This window comes from Saimiri boliviensis, chromosome 11 (genome assembly GCF_048565385.1).
Source record: "Saimiri boliviensis isolate mSaiBol1 chromosome 11, mSaiBol1.pri, whole genome shotgun sequence".
In the NCBI taxonomy this organism is placed as follows: domain Eukaryota; kingdom Metazoa; phylum Chordata; class Mammalia; order Primates; family Cebidae; genus Saimiri; species Saimiri boliviensis.
Genome location: NC_133459.1, coordinates 108747526 through 108769368, shown reverse-complemented (window position 1 = coordinate 108769368; position 21843 = coordinate 108747526). Strand labels below are relative to the sequence as shown.

Genomic DNA, 21843 nt, shown 5'->3' with positions numbered 1-21843 from the left:
CTGGAGTGCAATGGTGCAATCTCAGCTCAGTGCAACCTCTGCCTCCTGGGTTCAAGCAATTCTCCTGCTTCAGCCTCCTGAGTAGCTGGGATTACAGGCATGCACCACCATACTCAGCTAATTTTGTGTTTTTAGTAGAGATGGGGTTTCACCATGTTGGTCAGGCTGGTCTTGAACTCCTGACCTTGGGTGATCCACTTGCCTTGGCTTCCCAAAATGCTGGGATTAAAAGTGTGAGCCATCGTGCTTTACCCTTTCTGTGTACTTTTAATTTTTTATTATTCAATTCCATGGATTTAAATATCCTCTACATAATGTTAAATCCCAAATTTAAATCCAATTTTTCATCTCTTTCCTCCGAATTACAGAATCATACTTCTAGAAGTTTATTTGGCTTATTCACTCAGATGTCAACATTGCGATATTTATCATCACAAACCTACGATGGCAAAAGGTAAACTATTTTTCTGCCTTCCAATTCTTCTTCAGTTTTTTTCTTGCTTTAATCTTTATCACCGCCTCATACCTTGACAAACAAAACCCCAGTGTACAAGCGTGTGGCTAGCACTGCCTCCAAAGTGCGTGGCAAACGTGACCACATCCTACTGTCTCCTAAAACCTCAGTCCGACCCACCATCATCTCGTGTTTGCACAACGGCACTTGCCTCTTAGTCGATTTTCCCATTTTCATTCTTTTTCCTCTGTGGTCAATTTGCTTCACAGTAGCAAGAACAGTTTTTTTTTTTTTTTTCAAAGTTTAAATCTAATTGCGTTATCTTGCTGATGCTCTTCCTGTGACTTTCCATGACAATTGGAAGAAAATCCAAACTTCTTACCTTATTTTCTAAAAACCCTATTTGATGTGTCTGCAGTCTTCTTCTGGGACCTCATTTCTAGTCACCCTCATTTCTTCTGATTATTCTCCAACCATTCTGGTTTTCCTTTCGTCCCTCAAGCTTTCCTAGATTGTCTCTTTCTTAGAGCCTTTGCCTTTGCTGTTCTTACTTCATGAAATTCTCTTTACTAGATCTTTTATGGCTGGTACTTTTTGATCATTCTAGTCTTAGATTAAAATATCATATCATAAGAGAGGGGTTTGTAGGTCATTCTAACTAAAGTAGATTCCTTCTACAGCCCTACTTTGGTCTCTAACCTACTACCCTTTAAATTTACTTTCTTCACAGCACTTATTATTAATATTATATAAAATTAGCTTATGTATTCATTTCCTACATATTTATTGTCATTTTCTTCTCTACTACAGTGCAGTTTTCCTCAAAATGAGAATCTTGCTTTCCTTGTTAACATCCGTATCCTCCAATCTTTGAACAGAGCTTGGCACTGTGTGGGTTCTCAATATGTATATATTCAAAGAATGAATGCACCTGAAGTAGTGCACTAATGATAATGTTAAAATGTTGGATTGTGATCTTATTTAAAAAATATAATGATAATAACCCACAGTATATTTCCAAATCCTTAGATTCCTGAAATGTGTGAAAAACAAGGCATTGCAATGGATAAAACTGGAGAATTATCTTTATTAAAGGTGTTTATCTAGTAACTGGATAGCTTTGATATTAGCCAGCATAGGGGTAGTGATTTGGAGATTATTTATCCCTCACCCTGGCAATGTGCCTTTTACTAAATTAATTTTCCAAATGTTGTGCCCCAAGTTAGACTGATTTGCAACATATGAAGTTTAATTGTGTCCATGAATAGACAATACTCTTGGGCTTGGGTAGCTACAATGGATCAAGGAAATGTCAAATGCAATGGATAGTTTTATTTAGCAATGAAAATTTATATTTTCAAGTGAGAAATGTTCAATTCGTAGGATTACTACAGATTTATTCCTTAAGATTTAGCTTAAGAATTACCTTTTTTGGAAGATATCCCTTAGTCTTCTAGGAGATGTGAGTCACACCTTTCTCTTGGGCACCTTGTGCCTGAGTGCACTGTCCGCATTGAAATTTTGATTGGTAGTTGACAAGCTATTTCCCCATAAGCCCGGATTTCCTTCAAATGGATCTCATGCTTTTTCTCATTTTTCTTCTTGAATAAAGATCTTGATTTTGGCATCTTTAGTTAATTTATAAAATAGAGTAAGCTCTCAGCAAATGTTTATGGTATCGAATAGAATAAATATGTACTGGATTTAATTACTAATGAATTGTTTTATGTGAATATCTAAGTTTACCCTTAGACTATAAAACGCTGGAGGACAGGAACCAGATATTCTACTTCTCTCGTCTTTTCTCCTTAGAGTCCCGTATACCACACTTGATATGGCAGTAGCGCTCTCTCCTCTACTGGATTCGGGCTTCCTTCTGACTCTTTACCACCACCGGAATTTATGGGAATTAGTATAATAGTTAACTTCTACCTAGGGTTATTTATTAAATCTCTATCTTGTCTCCTGTCCTGATGAGCAAGTTGGATAATGTGAAATGTCAAGAACTTTTTAAAGAGGGAGCATAGCTATGGCTTTGGGCATTTCACTTAATCTCTGTATGCCTTAATTGTTTCTTCATGGGTACCTAACTCACAGAGTTCTTATGAGGACCACATAAATGAAGATATACAAACCACACCAAATGTTCTGAATTCTGGCTTATAGTAGACTTTCAATAGATGTTAGATATTATTACTCTTTCCTAAGACATCAGAGCTAAGCCTAAGCAGTCAAACCTTTGTCTCTTATTTTTAAATTTATTTAGAGTACCAGATCTGGGGCTTCAAAGGCAGATTAAAGCAGTAGATCCTAGGAGAATGTTTGGATTGGGAAAGGGTTTTCTTTAATTTATGTCAGGTTTATTAAAACGTCTTTTCATTCCTCCCACTGATGGCGTTACATTTAATCCTGAGAAATGGGTAGATGGTACATTTCAAGATGAAATCTTTATGTGTCTTTTTCTCTATTTTTATTTTATGTATCAGGAATGTGAGTCCATATGAGGGAAGGATAGCTGTAGTGAGAAGGTTAAATCCATAGAATTACTTGCTGAGAAAAATTCATTTTATTTGTATTGATGTTTTCCTTTGTTGAAAGAAGTCCAGTGCAATGAGCTGTCTCTTCAGGAATAAATCAGAAGAGAAAAGGTGCAACTTATAAGAAAAGCAAGTCCTGGATTTAAAACCATGGCAAGCAGACTTCTCCACCTGTTGCTAAAAATATTATTGGTTATCTTGTGTGTATGTCTCCAAAATGTATATGAATTAAACTGTTATGAAAACCAAGGAAGTCAATTTCTGTGGCACAAGACTAGAATAGAAAAGGCAGCAAAGATTTCAAGAAATCTGAAACTGTTTTTAAAAACCTATCCAGATATAAGTGAGCACAGAATAATCTTTTAAAGAGGTTATTAAAGTTCATGATACAGTTTTATAATTATTTTAGTCCTCACTGAGGAAGTAGGCTATACAACAGCCCCCTTAAAATTTTTTTACTGCTTTCTAAAATAAATTTTACAGAATTGAGTTTACAATCCATTGATTGGTCAGTTCTTGCTGGGCTGAATCAATTGATTAAATGGAGAAAACAATATATAATTTTTGCCTCAGGAGAATGTTAAGAATTATGATGTTAAGAAAGGCCATAACTTGCACAGAAATGGGCTATAACTTTTTTCTGCCTACTTTTGTTACACTATATTTAAAATTAATTTAAGCACTGTATTAGAAAGGTAAATGATCAATTTTGCATACTAAAAAATTATTGCATTATAAACCACGTGATAAAGAGTGCATTTTAATGACAATTCCCCAAATTTCACTAACCATGTTATCAAATAACAGTTGAGACTCCTGCATCTTCAAAATATCATATTGCTGTTAACAGTTACGGTTATGTATATACCTACAAAGACACTCTTATATTTAAGTAATGGTAAGTCAGTCTTACTTTGTAAATTAAGTCCCACAAACTGACAATGTTTTAAGAACTCCCACTGTGCTCACTCCTCATTGCAGGTACCTGGCACGTCTGTTTTCTTTCCTCCTTAAAATATTATGCTATTTTGCATAATTTTTAATCTTCCTACTCTAACAATTTTAAAACCTCAGTCCTTTACAGAGATGGAGTTAATCACAAATGAATGAAGAATATATGTGAACCAGACAGTTATAGCAGGGATCATTTTCACAGGAATGAAAATTAGGTGGCTACCATTTAAGGTTGTGCCTAGAATATTTTACAGTCTATTTTCCAGTCTTAATTAAAAACTTTAGAAAATAATTTGAATAAATTAGAAACTGTCTAGAGTATTGTGGACTTTCCATCTCATCATATTTGAGAATCTGTTGGAAAAGCATGTAATTAGAAACAAAAATACTTGCTGACACATTTTGCTAAGACTTCTGGTCAAAGGCAATAAGGCAAGAAAAATAAATGAAACTTGTGTATTAGAAAGTGTATTAGTAATACAAAATTAGTAGCTAAAACCACAATTTTATTAGCTTATAGTTCTGGAGTTTTGAAGTTCAAAATTAATCTTATTAGACTAAAGAAGTCAGCAGAGGGAAGCTTTGAGCGAAGAATCCTTGGCTGCTTCAGATTCTAAACATTCTCAGTGTTCCTTGGCTCATGCCCTCTTTCTCGAACCACTACAGTCTCTTGCTTTCTTCATCACATCTCCTGCTGCTGTAATCAAATCTCCTTGTGCCTCCCTGTTACAAAGATACTTGTGATTACTTTGGGTCCACCTGGATAATTCAGGATACTCTTCTCTTCTCAAGATTTTTAACTAAACCACATCTGCAAAATCCCTTTCATTATGTAAGGTAACAGATTAACAGGTTCTAGGGATGTGCATTTTTATATCTTTGAGAGGCCATTATTCAGCCTACCACAGAAAGGAATACACAAAATTAATTACATAGATGAAAGGCTTATCTGTATAGAAAGCCCAAAAATATCCACAGATAATGCATAGTATTAACAAGAGAGCTTAGGTGCCTAGACATAAGATCCTCTTTAATAATGTAATTGCATTTTCACATATCAAGAGAGAAGGGCAATGTACGTCATTAGAAATGATGCTGGGACAACTGTCTAACGTATGAGAAAAATGTCATCCCTACCTTACTCTCTACCTGAAAATGAATTCTAAATTGATTAAAGACATAAATGTGAAAGGTGAAATTAGAAAAATTGCAGAAGAAAAACAGCAGACTATTTTAAGTAGCAGTAACCATACAAGAAATGGTTGATAGCATTATTATAAGATCCTCTAACATTAATAGAAACCATAAAGAAAGTGAAAAGGACAGACTAAAATATCAGAGAAGATATTTTCAACACCTACAACAAACTAAAGATTAGAATCTAAAATAAATCTGCAATGGAAATCAAGAACAATTCAATAGAAAACTGATAAAGGATGTGCACAGCCATTTCAAGGAAGAAATAAAAATGATTAACATTTGAAAAGAAGTTCAGCCTCTTTATGCAAATTGTGAGGTCAACAGGGAACTCCTTACAACCATTTAACTGACAAAACAAAGAAGTCTGATAATGCCAATCCTGGTAAGGACGTAGAGTAAGGAGAGCTCTCATACCTTATGAGTAACAGCATAAAGTGGAACCATAACTTTGGGAAACAATCTAATATTTTCTTAAAAGTTGAAGATGAATACAACCTATGATCCAGCAATTCTACTGGGCATATGCCCTTCAGAGACTCTTACTTCTGTGTTCTAAGGGGCATAAGCAAGAATGCTTGTAGCAGTATTATTAATCAATTATAAGAGCAGGAGTGAAAATGACGGCAATTAAAGATATTGTGGTACAATCCACCGTGGAATGATATTCAATAGTGAGAAAGAATAAATGACAACTATCTGGAAAATGGATGAAACTTAGAAACATGTTGTTGAAAGAAAAAACAAACCTTAAAAATATATAAGGAATGATATAAGTTTAATAAACTCCAGAGCAATAAATCTAAAATCTATAGTTAAGCACACATATGTGTGATGAAAACTATTTGTTTAAAAGCAATAAAATGATAATTACAGTGTACACGGTAGTGACTCAATATGGCTGGAAACAGACAATTGTGTTTGGGAAGGAGCCGACAGTTTAAAGCATATGGTGTATTCTAGTTCTCAAGGTGGTACTGGGTCTCTTCTTTCCCCCATTAATATACTTCATTTGCATGTGTCATGTAGTTTTGTGTGTGTGTGTCTCTATATATACACACATATATAGACACACATATATACATGATACATGACACACATACATGACACATGTATATTTATTTATAAAGAAAAGCAAGCAGAATAGCAGTGCCACTTTGTCTGTTAAATATGCTGTAATTGGTCTGGGTCCTGCTACTAGAGATAAGGGTACAGGTATATTCAGTTCTCTGGCCCACCTCGGACACATAGGGCAATAAATAGTTACACCATATCAAATTTAAAAATAAATAGATGTGTACATTATCTGAAGACAGCACATTGGGGTGCTCTCTCTGGCAATTTTAATCCATTGATTTTCAAATGGAAGTTTAAAGGCAGTTATGTACAAAAAATCTGATTTTTAATTCTTGAGTTTGTATTTTGTTTCATTTTTTCTTTCCAAAGAATAAAACTGCTATGCTTGTCTTTCTATATACCAGAGAAACAATCTGATGGCAAGAGTTCCTATAGCTCAAGAAAATCAAAATAATTTCTTCCCTTCAATAAGCACCTCTTTGGCTTTGAAGTAAGACTTTTTTTTTTGTTTGTTTGTTTTTGTTTTTTTTTTTCAAACAGAGCAGGGCTTGCCAGCTTCCCCTTGTGGCCAGGAGGTGCCAGTGGCACCACTGGGTTCACTAACGCTCAATATGGTACAATTAACCTAAATGGTATCAGCTTGGAGGAACAATTTTAGACAGTTTTACATCCCAGCTTGATTTTTGACTTTTTTTTCCAGATTGATTTGAATATTTTCTTTCCAGTCTAGTGTACGGTTTTCTTTCCTCCAGGGTGGGTCCAGTCCATACATTCTTTATCTAGGCTCTCTTGCAGAGGTGCAGCTATACTACGTTAACATCAGGGAAAATGTGATGCCAGTTAGTTACATCATATTATTTCTTACTAGTTAAAGACTTAAAAGTTTATAACTAATTATACACGCAAGACATCTTTATTTTCATAATATCAAATTTTAAGCATGTGGGGAAGAACATTCTTCCCCCTGAAGTATGAACACATATAGAAATTTAAAACTCTAACCCAGACACCAGACAGGTATGTGAGTGGCTGAGCTATCTAAAGAAAGCAGATTGAGTGGGGCGTATTGGTAAAATTAAATGGATATAAAAACCTCCAAAATGGTGAACAAAGACCTTAAAAAATGCCGCTATTTTTCCATTTGAATTTTCTCCCAGAATATACAACAGTCCAAAAAAATCTAAAAGCAAAATAAATTTAAATGTATATTCTAATAATCTATCACACTGTGCCTACTGTAATTAAAACAGTCCAGGATCTCTGCTCTGGAGTCTAAAAAGGCCTCGTGTATTTTGACCTAAGAAAAAATAGAAACAAGGCCCTGGCTTGATAGAGCTCCCACCGAGAAAGGAAAAAAAGAAAAGGGATTCTAGATTAAAAAAGAATGGCTTTTTTAATCTAGGATAAATTACAACCTTATTTCCCTTGGCTTATCTTATTAATATTTGATGACATTTACTTTCAAAGCAACTTTGCACAGTTACCCTGGCGTGTTTGCATGAAGGAGGCTTTCTAATGCAAATCTGACTAAATTGAAAACTTAAAAAATATGGCTTAAATGAGACTGCCCTCAACGTAATAGCCAGCAAAGCAGTTATTAATTTACTTACTCATTGATTTCTTAATTTACATATACTGTAATTTGTTTAAAAAATTTGTTACAGACTTTGTGGTATTAGCTTATATGGTTTAGTGCATAAGATATTGCATAAAAAAGAAACATAGCTTCAAAATCTTGATAGAGGTTAATTTGTACCCACCAGCCAGGCACTGGGGATTACCACCTGCTATTTCTTAAACACATTAAAATTAAAGATTTTCCTTTACACTTGAGGATGAAAGTCCCTCTTCAAGATTTGTTTTGTGGTTTGCAGTAAAGGAGGTGCCTATGCACTTAAGTCAAGGAGACAATATCTGGTGAGTGGTCAATTGCAGAGGAAAAGCAGATCCTATTATTTTTGGTGAGTTTTAGGCTATTGAAAGAAATGCCATTGAAATTTTGAATCTGAAATACCATATTTGAAATAATGTGCTGGCCACAATTATTGTCTAGTAAAACATCAGGATCTTTGAAAGGGTTTATTGAATTTGTTCAGGAGAAAGACAAACTCAAGATCTAAAAAGGGATTTCCGTGTTTGTCGAGAGGAGTAAATCATTAAGTTTCCCTTTGTTAGGTGAGATTTTAACTTTTGTAATATGAGAATGTAAAGTTCTATTAGTGATGGAGACACTGATTTCCTTGTCAATATGGTCTAGCAACTGCTGTGTTAGCAGGGGAGTAAAGAGCAGTTCAGTGAAAGTGGTGACTCTGGGAAGAATGAGGAGGCATCAGTGGCTTTGAGAGGATTTGTGGCCTAACTGTACTGGGAGAATGAATAAACTGTGAAAAGGGGAGGATGATGGAGATAATTCTCCAGGAGGAATTCATTTGTACACTGGAAAATGTTGATTTAGCCATTATTATGGAAATAATGTGTTAAATGATGGGGAAGATCTAAAAAGCATAAGTAAGTTTACCATTTAATAAGATATATACACAAAAATGAGAGGTAATAGCTAAGGATAATAATAGTGAAAGAGAGACGTTCTAAAGGTAATTATAAGGTGGCTTCTGTATAAGGCAGTATAAGATTGTCCAACTTTAAGAACTAAAACGTTCAAATGCCCATCTTCTCTCCTCCCTAATAATATATCTCTTTTAAAGGTTATTATTTCCCTTGCAATGGAAAGTAGATCATGTCATAAATTATACTCTCAATCATATTAATTGGCTTAGTCATTTCTACTTTATGACACTAAATGTAAAATGAGAGTAAATTTAACAAATTAGTTTAACTTGGAGATTTGATAACAAGAGCACGTTAGCTAGAGTTAATAAAACCATCCTGACGCCTTCTTAAAGTTCATTATCAGCAACGGTTATGGGATTTGTTGATTTCCTCCTCTTCCTTTGCCTGCCTCATAGAAATCCTACAGTCTGTACTTCCAAATGGTTTCTTTTTTAAAAGTATTTATTTATTATACTTTAAGTTCTGGGGTACATGTGCAGAACAGTACATGTGCAGAAGAACGTGTAGGTTTATTGTTACATAGGTATACAAGTGCCATGGTGGTTGGTGGTTTGCTGCATCCATCACCCCATCATCTACATTAGGTATTTCTCCTAATGCTATCCCTCCCCAATTCCCCTATCCCCTGCTATCCTTCCCCTAGTCCCCTGCCCCCTGACAGGCCCCAGTGTGTGATGTTTTCCTCCCTGTGTCCATGTGTTCTTATTGTTCAACTTCCACTTATGGGTGAGAACATGAAGTGTTTGGTTTTCTGCTCTTGTGTCAGTTTGGTGAGAATGATGGTTTCTAGCTTCATCCATGTTTCTGCAAAGGACATGAATTCATCCTTTTTTATGGCTACATAGTATTCCATGGTTCATATGTACCACATTTTCTTTATCTTGTCTAACATTGATGGCCATTTAATCCCAGCACTTTGGGAGGCCAAGGCGGGCATATCACAAGGTCGGGAGATCGAGACTAAATAGTTTCTTAAATATTCCACTGCTCTCCGTTGTAACCTTTAGTCCAAGCTACCACTGTCTCTCCCCTGGGCTTTTACATTAGCTTCCTATTGATGTCCCGAATTCTAACCTTGAGCCCTACAGACTAGCCTCTCACCAGAGCCAGAGAGACCTTTGTGAATGGCAAAATCAGATCATGTCATTCCCTGCCTGAAACTCCTCAATAGCTTCCCAAACTTACCAGCACCACAGAGGCCCTCTGATTTCATGGTCTACCACACTGCTTGCTGCCCACATTCCAGCCACATTAGGTATCCATCTGCTTCTAACGCATTTCAAACATACTGCATCTATACAGCATTTGCAGATCCAGCTGCCTCTGCTTAGAGTGTGTAAAAGAAAGTAACATTTCACGACCCTCTAAATTTATCATGCCAAGGGAAAATTAAGCCCTGAAGACTGAGTCATGTAACAGGTTTGCAATTCTGCACCTTAGATTATAGATGAACTTTCTCCCTCATTGTTCCTGCTCTGTAAATGACTAGGAGAGACCCGTGACTAGACTGCTCCCGCTTTAGTCGCCGACCTTTGTTGTAGATTAACTGCCTCCTTTATTGTCCTCAACTTAACTGAGATCAGATGGCAACCAAGACCCCATGACTGTTATATCTTCAGCATGGAATGTTAAATATACCTTTTCCAAAAAGAAAAATACCACCTAGACTAATCATATCATTGTAAGTATGTATTTGGCTCTGCATGGATATTGAAATTCTCTTCAGCTTCCCTGAACTTTGTCTATATACATGATCCCAAACTTCTATGCCTCAAGACATTGACTTTTATGTTTCGGAATCTGTGATTCCCAGGTAGCTTGTCCTCAGACTTTGTGCTGGAATCAACTCTCTTTAAACTAGATTCTGATCCTTTTGATTATTTTAGGTTGACAAATGCTTGTCTTCCAGGTTTTCATTACACCTGGTGATTTTCATTTAAGCCTCAATTAAAACATCATCTCCCCATAATGGTTTTCTTTAACCTGGTCATTATTTAATACAGTGCCTTTTAAATTTTATGCAAATTTGTTATTACTATTTGAAATTATCTCATTTATTTACTTTATAATCTCGGTCTCCCTCTTGAATATCAGGGTCATAATGTCAGGATCCATTCTGCTTCTTCAAGGTTTTATCTCTAGCACCTAGAGAGATACTTCTCTAATGGTGAGTATGCCACGCATGTTTATTAAATGAATGTCAAATTATGATTGAGATACTCTCTTCTCATTCGTCTTCCACACTTGGAAGCAGAGTTGATGGTTGTGGCTTGGGTAGGGGCCAAGGAAAAACTTCATTTTTGCCCTCTGAAGGATCACTAAAAAAATCAGCTGACCAAAGGCAGGTTAACAAGAGAAAAGGTACACAAATTTACTAATGTGTGCATCAGAGAGAACAGTAGAGTGATCACCCCAACCCTCCAGTGGGGTTCAGAAGCTTAGATACCATCTTTAGGTTACAGAAAGAATGAGGGCTCCAAGCATGGTCAAAATGGGTTGTGCTGCCAAATCAGGTTGTGGTGGCAAAGCTAGTTATAGAAGAGAAGAGGAGGCTTGGAAGCAAAAGTGGGTAGCAGCCCCCAGAAAGAACAGATAAATGTTTCTTTCAGACCTTTAAAGTTGTCAGACTCTCTGTTAATTTTTCCTAGATCTGGACAGATGAGACAGAACCTCAGAGAAAACCTGGTTGCATCAGTGCAGATTCTCTGCTGACAAAAGTCTCCCCTACAAAAGATAGTTTTGCAGGGCTACTTGTGTTTTCATGTTCTCTGAAGGGCTGTCTCAAAATATGTCAAAGAAGTATATTTTGGAATGAAATATATTGATCTCCTTCACGTGGTTCCCACAGGCTGAAAGGGGAATTCGTTTCACCAGAATTACCACTTAAGATACCTTCTAGCTCACTATAGAGTAAAATATCTTTTGTGGCTTTGTAGAAATCTAAGGTTATGATTCCAAAACTTCACATCCACAAGATGAAACTCATTAGCTGATGATAAATTTAAAGTAGACATTCAAAGCAATAAGAAAAAAAGGAAATGCAAGAGTTACAAATAAAATTTAAATGTCTAACACTACATGAAAGTCTTAAATCATGAAAATGAAATAGCAAACATCTAGCTATTTAGAGTCTTCTGTATTGTTCAGGATATGCAGCATATATGAACTTACTAACATTTACTTGTTCCTAAAGTGAGGTGATTAGGCTTAACGTGGAAGCAACTATGAATTGAAAGTGCACTGTGAGCAAAATTTTCTGCTTATTCCAACAGGAATTTTGAATTTTATTCATATACACAATGATATACATTTTATTTAAGCATATAACAATGAACAATTATTCACTCTTGTTTCTACTAGGTATTCTGGGGTGTGTTAAAACACTACTAACAATTATTTTATTTGTCATGACCTTCCTTGAACAAGTGGTAGAAACCCAGGTTAACTTCAAGGAAACAGAAATTTATTAGTTCCCCAAACCAGAAATTTTGTGAAAATTTCATGAAGTTATATCTCTCTTTCTTCATTTCTCTCTCTCTCTTTTTTTAAAATCTTGGTGTTATTATCATCTACAGATGATGAGCTTCTTTTAGTAAGTTAATGAAAACTGGAGCCAGGGTTATATTCACCTTATTCCCACTGGCTTGTTCATTCATTTATTCAATATTCATTTAACCAGTGTGGATTGACCATCTTTTGTGTCAGGGTAATTCTCAAAAAAATTCTGCTTTATGTAGACCTAGACTGGGCTACACATCTCTCCCTGGCCAGAGGAATAGGCTATGTTGATAGGCAAATACAATGTCAGGTGCCTGCACCTTGGCTGGGTGAATAAAAAGCACTGTTATTTATATGGATATGAAAGGGCTCCTAAAAAAATAAAAAGAAGCCAGGTTTATTTCCATTGTGAGGGGCAGACAAAAACTCATAGCTATGATATTTCACTGAACTAATGAGGGACCTACATAATTCATGATCTGGGTATAAGGTTCAAGGTAAGCTGACAAAAGCATAAAAGATGAGAATCACTATCATTTATTTCCTTTCTTTATTTTTAAAATTCTATTTTGGACACAAAAAAACTTAACTTGATGAATGCTGCTTACATAGCTTTTCATTTCTGTGGGGATTCCTTACACAATTTCCTGTGCTATTTAACTGAGATGGAGCTAAAGCTTTGTGATACTGGTTGAACTTTACAGTATATAATTTTTTTTTGTATAATTTTAAAAAGGAAGTTCTCAAATGAAAGTCATAAGGTAATGCAGCCCCTCACCTTCACCATGCCCTACAAAAGTACAACTCAATTTTGTCCCTCTTAAGAGTTATGTAATTCTAAATTTGGGTAAATACTCCTGCTTCCAACCCTTCCCCAATCAAATTTCACTTTGGTTTTATGTATCAACAGAACAATTCTTTGGTATTCTTAAATTCACTATAGTCTTCTCTTGATTATTTCATTCATCCCTATTTCGTGTCTGGAAAGCAAATTTTATCTATTCATATTTTTATAACTAATACATATTAACTACTAGTTATAAACCAAGCACTTGGCTAAATTAAGAGAATAAAAGTTGTTTTCAATAAGATACTTGGTTATTTATTACTAGACTTCCTTCCCCACACCCCCATCTCCACTAGGTTACTGCATATGAGATGATTCTATGTGGTACAAATGTCAAAGGCATTTGGATACACTCTACTAGATTTATATTGTCTTTTAAAATTCCCACCAGATTTACCTGGAAATATTTACCCTTTAGGAGAGCATGCTGGGTAGTTTTAATCCACTCATAGTTTTCTGAGTGTTTTGAGACTTCTTCATCCTCTATTCATCTCTCTCACATCTGCAGGCCACTGTTACCCAGGCGGGCAATGTGTGGGCTTTGCCGCCGAACATTTCATAATAAGGAAAGATCTGTTCAGTTTCTGTCAGTCTTTCTGAAGAGATAAGTATTCTTCTTAATAGGTAAATAATTTAGAGGAGTCCTTTCTGAAGCTATTCAATGAGGTTACATGAGTGACTCTGAAGTGCATATATGTACGTGGGGATTTTAACTGTCATATAATTAACAATATGTCAAAGAAAATGCAATTTTCATTTACTTATGTAGGATATTACTTTGTTTTTTATATTATTTCTTCTGGGTTTCCCTATGGGCAGAAAGCAAAATGACTTTCTTAATATTTTGGTGGCATTCGTACAACATGGCTTTACTGTTACTTCTATCTTTCCAAGAACTGGCTGTTTCTGTCTATGGCATTCGCTTTTAAAAAGAGCATAGTATTTCTCATAATCAAGATTGATAATTTGAAAATGAATAAAATAGTCACTTCTTTTCAGCTTTTATTTATAAATACTGGTAGGTGAGAATTTCCCCCAATAAATTCACTTAATAAATGAAGAGTACACAGCAGGAGGCAGGCAGTTCATTTCGGAGGCTTGTTACGTGGTGACTGGATGATCTGACCAGTGAAATGGGGCATAGTTTGTTCAAAGCAGGTTTGCGGTTTCTTGCTGCTCATCATTGTGAAACTGGAGAGCTCATTTTGAAGCTCTACTGAAGATTGTTTTGACAGCATGAATATAGATCCACCCACTGCCATTGATTTTGGACATTATAACATAAAACGGTGAATGTATTGAAAGAGAAATAGCGACATCTTTTCCTGACTTGGCTTTATATTGACCAAGTTACTTTCTTTAATTACTTCAAGCACTTACTGTCAATATCAGGAGTTTTAAGTTCTGCAACACTGGGCAACCCACTTCACCTCTCTGTGACTCAATCATGGGACCGTACTGCAGAATTTCTGTGATTTATTGTTGTTAAAATTTCTACCCATGCAGCCAATGTACGGGCTTTGCCACTGAGCATTTGTTAGTGGAGGGAGATCTGCTGTTTGGTTTCTGTCAGTCTTTCTGAGGAGATAAAAAACATTCTTATTAATAGCATTATAAATTAATACTACCCAGGCTGTGTTACATATATAACACATATTACACATACACATTCTCTCCTTCTCTCTCTCTCTCACACACACATACATACAATTTTGTACTGCTCTTTACTTATTTATTTTTTGTGATTGTTTTTCCCTTATCTGACTAGTAAGTACCTCAGTGAACCATAATAATTCTCTGTTTTTGAAATGTTCTTCTAGCCAGGGATATGCACAGAGGGCTCAGTAGTAAATATTTTTGGATGAAGATGACGATAGTTTGTTGGAATAATATTGATGACTCATTAGGTTAATTAAGATTCGTTTCTACTTGTGAAGACTTTGGCATGGGGGAGAATAACAGTGGGATTTTTCATAATTACTTCCCCTTTTCCTTTTGGTAGCAGATGCTCTAAACTCTACCCATTAAAGGCCAATCACTATTAACATGTAAGACTGTATTCTGGGGCTTTGCTCTGGTTGTAGGAACACACTTGACCATGAGTCGTGTACATGGTTCCAAAAGCTGCCTATGATCAATGACAGAAGTAGTGGAACAGTGGAAGATAACTCACGTAATAGGATGTCACTGTGCTAGAGGATGTGCCGCTCACATTCATTATGTCTGCCCATATTCACTGTCATTTTGATAGCAAGCCCACCAAATTACAAAGTGCTTGGTTTAACTCTGATTGGCTTTTAAATAGAAAGTATGTAGGGCATAATTGGGGTCCAATAGATTATTTATTTATGCCTTAGCACATTAACTTTAGTAGATTGTTTGCCTACTTTTCCTGAACTGGAATTATTGAAGGCAAACACAGTTCTTAAATGAAGAGATGCAGGCAAAGTAGAAGAAAATAACAATTTGTAAACAAGGAGTGCTTCAGGGAAAAGCAAGATATTTGGGGCTCTAAGATAAGGCATTTGGGCAGTTTCTTTGTAGAGTGAGGAACGTCAGTAATACAACAGGTGTGAGAAATAAGTTCTAAGATGAGGAACAAATTAGATTCCTAATAAATGAATAAGTATAAAAAGTATACAAAGGAAGTTGTAATACCAGAAGTAAATTTGTTTACTTGTTTGCTTTGAGAAAATATATGACAGAAAAGATGCTGTTTTAATAAGAAAGAGTTTTTAAAAATCTTGGATAATTACTGTCCTGAAAGTGAAATTGACTTGGTAATGGAAGATCAAATTGAGTTACATATGCTTATTATTTCCCATTGGTCGACTTAAAGACTTAAAAGTTTGGAATAGGAAAAACAAGATGAGTATTATTTTTTCCCTGCTGCTTGTAGAGGAGTTCATTTACTCTAACCTTTTCCTAAAGATGATTATTTACTCTATTTTTATATAATTAAATCAATATCTTGGCTTATTTGAATTTCATATGTTAGCAAAAGAAACAAATCCATTATTCATATTGTCTTTCTTAATTTATAAATAAAAGGTTTTATTAAGTAAGCATGCATTTAGGCATTTCATAAAATATATGTAAATTGCCAGATTATAGATAAATGCATCATTTTCTATGCCACACCTAAGTATGCATTATGGTTTCCTGAAAATAAGTTTGAAGGCAAGATTTGAAGTGCTATTTTCTTCTGGTTACATGGGAGATGAATATTTATACTTAGCTAATAAAGTTGATGTGTTCCATTCACTATGTATCTATTTATCCTATCTTTTAGATATTCCCAGAAAAATGAAATGCATAACCTACTCTCTTAAAAAAATGCAGTTAGAAGACCTATGCGCTATAAAGTGCTAATAATGAAATTGAATGAAATATTATTATGGGATGTACACATGCCAACTACTGACTTAATTATATTGTATTCACTATTCTTTTGGGGGTTGAAAACTCAAGATAAAACACATTGCAACTTAATATTTTAAATGGTCCTTGATCCAGAGAGACAATGAGAAAGATAAACATTTACAGAGTACCAATAATGGAAAACATAACAGAAGACTGCTAATGTGGGCATATGAGCTGCTTACATGAATTTGATAAGACTGTGAGTCAAACGACCTAAGACAAATGTGAATATGGAATCAAAAGAAATATAAACTAAGCATTCATTGGGAACATTTGTCATATCGTTTCTATCTGTGAACAATATAATGGCAACAGATTAAAAGCTGCCACTTTCAGTAAATTCATCTACCAAAGCACTAGTCTTAACAGTATTTATGAATAAACAGCAGTTTACCCTAATGGCTTCAAAAATCAATCAAACAATTTGATATACTATGAGCTGCTTGAAAATCTGATTGTATAGCTGATTTCATTGCTCTCTGTTTACATAAATTACTTTTTCTTTTCAGTTGTCTATGAACAATTCCCTTAGTCATCTATCAGAAAGAATGAAATCTTTTGACATAAAAAGCACTCAGAAGCTTGAATGTATCTTCTCCTACAGTCTAGGACTACCTTGATTAATCAGAGCCTTACACACCTGACGTAAGGCTCTGATTAATATCATATGGGAAGAACTATTACCACACAGAAATATTGATATTGATTGCTGTTCCCATCTTTTTCAGAGTGAACTCATGGGATATTAACATTGCATCAAGTAGATATCACCTTCATCATATCTCTTGCTCTTAAGGTAATGATCTTGCACACTAACTCCTTTCTTTCACTAACCCAAATGGGCAGCCTCTCTGTGACATGTGATTTTTCCTGGTTCCTCCCTGTATTGATGCTAGCTTAGGTCTGTGATCCTTTTTTCTCTTGTTACTGAAATTTCTGGTCTCTTATTTGTTTAAACAATATTTAAAGAGCCGGGCATGATAGCTTGTGCTATAAACTCAGCACATTGGGAGTCTGAGGCTGAAGGACTGCTGGAAGCCCAGGAGTTTGAGACCAGCCTGGGCAACATAGTGAGACTTTGTCTTTACAAAAATTTAGAAAAAAACATTATCTGGGTGCAATGGCATGTACCTGTTGTCCCAGCTATTCGGGAGGCTGAGGCAGGAGGATTGCTTAAGCCAGGAAGATGAAGCTAAAGTGAGCTATGATTGTGCCACAGCACTCTAGCCTAGGTGACAGAATGAGACTCAGTCTAAAAAAATCCATAAAACCCCCAAATCAAACATTTAAAGAGTAGCATTGTTCTAGATTCCACAGAAACAGCAATTAAAAAGAAAAAAGGTCTTCACCTATGGAGTTTATTATCTAGTAGAGGAGGACAGATATTAAGCAAATAAATGAGTTGCAGTGGTATGTCAGATATTGATAACTGTCATGACGAAAATAAAGTAGGTTTGAAAATAACTTTATGTAGAGTGGTAATGGAAGTCCTCTCTGAAAAGCTCATATTTGAAGAAAGCCTGAAGAAGATGAAGCTGCAAGGCAGTCCAAAATCTGGAGGGAAGAAAGTTCCAGGCATATCAGCAGCAGGAGAAAATACCTTGAAGTAGCAGCATGGTTGGAAGTTTCAAGGAATTTAGTGTAGTGAGGGAGGGGACTAGTAATGGGACAGAGTGATACTGGGAGAGTTCAGGGAACAAATCATGAAGGGTCTTATAGTTCGATGAGTTTTGAATGAGATAGAACCACCTTGAAGGATTTTGAGCGAAACCCTACAAGCTTCCTAATCTCCCCTTCCAGTCACTACCAAGAATAATAGCCTCTATGCCGATTTTCCATACCATAGTTTAGTTCGGCTTGCACTTGAACTTTAACATAAATGAAACTGAGCAGCATGCCCTCTCGAATGTCTCACTTATTTCACTCAAATTATACTTGAGAGATTTATCAATATTGTTAGACATAGTCATTATTTACCAATTTTCATTGTTTTCACAGTGGCTTTCTTAAGGCTTTGTACAATTTTCACTGTACAAAGATACTACGATATGCTTATGTATTTTGTTCATGATTGACATCTAGGTTGGCTTGGCTAAATTGGACAGGTTTTCTATGACTTTCCCCCACTCCGCTACATTTCCCGGGATGAACACATGTATATATTTTGTTTGGGTATATACAAAGGAGTAGAATTGCTGGGTAAGAGATTACATGTATATTCAGTATTGAATAAATGCTGTCAAAACATTTTCCAGCATGGTGGCAATAATTCACACTCCCCTCAACAGCATTTGAGAATTCTTGTTGTCCTGATAGTCATATCTTTGTTTACTATGCTGCCCTTTTTTTGTGTGTGTATTGGACCTACTGACTTGCTTTAAAACCAATAGAGGATGGTGAAAGTGATGAGATGTTACTTCTGAAATTAGATTGTAGAGACTGTGACTTCGGTCCTGCTGGCGCTCTTGCTGTTTTGTTTACTTTCTCTGATGAAGCCAGTTGCCAGGTTGTGATCTGTTATATTGAGAGGCCTATGTGACAAAGAACTGAAGAAACGAGGCCTTCAGTCCAAAAGCCAGTGAGAAAGGGAATCCTACCAACAACTACTAAAGTGAATTTAGAAGCAGATCCATCTTTATCTGAGCCTTAGGATGACTGCAGCCTTGTGAGAGACTCAGAGTCAGATGAGCCAGTTAAGTACCTGGACTCCTGACCCACAGGGATAAGAAGAGTATGTGAGATAAATAAATGTGCTATTATAAATGCTTGCTATTGTAAGCTACTATATCGGGGTAACTTTTTACACAGTAATAGATAATATATTTAGCATTTGGAAATACTCTTTTGTGACGTGACTGTACACATCTTTTGCCCATTTTTCTATTGAGTTATATGCCTTCTTTTTGTTTGTTTGCTTGATTATTTGTTTGTAGGAGTTATTTAAACATTCTAAACATGAGTTCCTAACATATTTATTGCATATATATCCTCCCATAGCATGGCTTGCCTTTTCACTCTTCTAAGGTTTATCAATTTTATATGATCCAATTGATCATATTTTTCACCTTTTACCATTAATGCTTTTTGCCTTGTTTAAAAATTTTCTGCCTACTTCGAGGTTATGAAGATATTGGTTTATATATCCTTTTAAAAGCTTTATTGTTTTACCTTTCACAGTTATATCTATAATCCATCTGAAATTGATTATATTTGTGTTGTGGGCAAGGTATTAAGATTTATTGTTTTCCACAGGAATATCCAATTGATCTAGGAACATGTGTTGAAAATATTATCTTTTCTGCATCACATCCAAATATTACATTTGTTATAAATCAGGTAACCATATGTGCTAAATTGAGCTGTGTTAAATTTGGTTAAACTGAAAACTGCATTTCCAAAAATTTTATTTGAAGAGTTTTCCATTAGAGTTGTCTGTGTAGCAGAATTTCAACAGATTTAGAAGGAGAATATGGCTATAATATGGCTAAGGAGACAGTGGCTATTAGTATTGAAGGTCTTCTCTGTTAGATATGGTAATGGATGAACACAGAGATACAGATGGGCTCTAGTTTATTCTCACTCTTCTCCATGTCCAGCTTTTCCTCCTGACTGCCATCTCAGCTGACCAACAGCATCCCTAGGCCCCCATCAGTGTTAGCAGTGCACCCACAAGAGTGGTATTGCATGGAGGCAATGTTTTGCCATAGAGCTGCTTTTTTCTCTTCATGTCTGTAGCTGGACATGCTTGGTTTATAGTTCTGCAACCCTTGACTTTTTCACCTATGCCAGTTCATCAAGAACACTGATTAGTGACTGTCTCCCTAACCCCTTTAAGCAATTCCTCTTTTGAAAGAAAGACATAGACAGTTAGTGCAGGCAATACGAAAGATCCAGTCCTGAGTGCAGGCTGATACAGTATGTATGTACAGGTCTGATTCTGGGCTCTGGTGTCCCTGCCAGTCCTGACTGCGGGCTGATACAGTATGTATGTGTAGGTCTGATTCTGGGCTCTGGTGTCCCTACCATGGTCAGATATTTTTCTCTTCTTGCATCAATACCACAATGTCTTTTTGTTTGTTTGTTTTTGTTTTTTGACAGGGTCTTTCTTTGCCACGCAGGTTAAAATGCAATGACGCAATCTCTGCTCACTGCAGCCTTGGCCTCCTGGGTTCAAGTGACTCTTCTGCCTCAGCTTCCTAAGTATCTAGGACTATGGATGTGCACCCCCAAGTCTGGCTGATTTTTGTATTTTTAGTAGAGATAGAGTTTCACCACGTGGGCCAGGCTGGTCTCAAACTCCTGTCCTCAAGTGATCGGCCCACCTCAGCATCCCAAAGTGCTGGGATTACAGGCATAAGCCACCACGCCAGCCCCCCCACAATGTCTTATTCATTATAGTTTTATAAAAGCCTTGATATCTGACAGTAAAGTCTTCTAGCTTTGTTCTTCTGTGAGTTGGCCTTGGGTATTTTTGGTCTTTTTTATTTCTATATAAATTTTAAAATCAGCTTGTTAATATTAACGAAAAACATGCTTGGATTTTTACTGAGATTGTACTGAATCTGTAGAATGATCAAGGAAGAAGAATCGGCGTTTTTACAATTCAGAAAGAACTAAAATCAATTTTCTACAAACTTTTCCAAAAAATAGAAAACATAACCTCACTTCAAAATTGTTTTATGAGACTAATATATCATTAATACTAGAATCAGTTAAAAGTTGTAGATTCTAATATTGGACAAAAATGATATTTAACAGTATGCTGTCTGGATGTAGACAAACTTTCAGCTCTCTGGCAGCCAAACTAGGACACTTTCCCTTGCTCCCATAAGGAGATGACATTTATTTGGCTTAGATATGTACAGTTTTGCCATGAGTCCAGGTTATTTTAATTCCTCCGGATTACAAGTTTCTACACCTTTCTGAACAGTCTCTAGGCACCAACATTCCCTCTGAGATAAATCTTTGGACAAAAAAGTGGAGCCGAAGCTTCTAGATTTGTAAGAGATGACCTCTTTAGGTGTCTCTTTTGGAAAAGTGAAGGGTTCAGAGAAGATGGAGCCAAGGTTTCCATCTTATCTATAATAATTCATTAATGCCGAGTGAACTCATCAAGAACCCTTGGGACCTGCCCCAAAGATCTTTAGCCAGAATCATTTCCCACCTCATGCTCTAAGGATTCACTGCCAATTCTCTCATAAAAGGACTTAACTCTTCTGTTTTTATTCTTTTACTCAGCTATATTAGATAAAAAAACAAATATCCACTGGGCTCAGAGTTTAATG

At 35.8% G+C, this 21843-nt stretch overlaps 1 long non-coding RNA gene across 1 annotated transcript in view; it reads left to right on the top strand.

Annotated features, from left to right (window-relative positions):
• The first annotated feature begins 13343 nt into the window (after positions 1 to 13343).
• LOC141580336 (uncharacterized) overlaps positions 13344 to 21843 on the top strand; it is a 494168-nt gene continuing 485668 nt past the window's right edge. The window contains exon 1 of the long non-coding RNA XR_012512566.1: positions 13344 to 17354. This is a non-coding gene — a long non-coding RNA (uncharacterized LOC141580336). The remainder of the gene's footprint in view (positions 17355 to 21843) is intronic.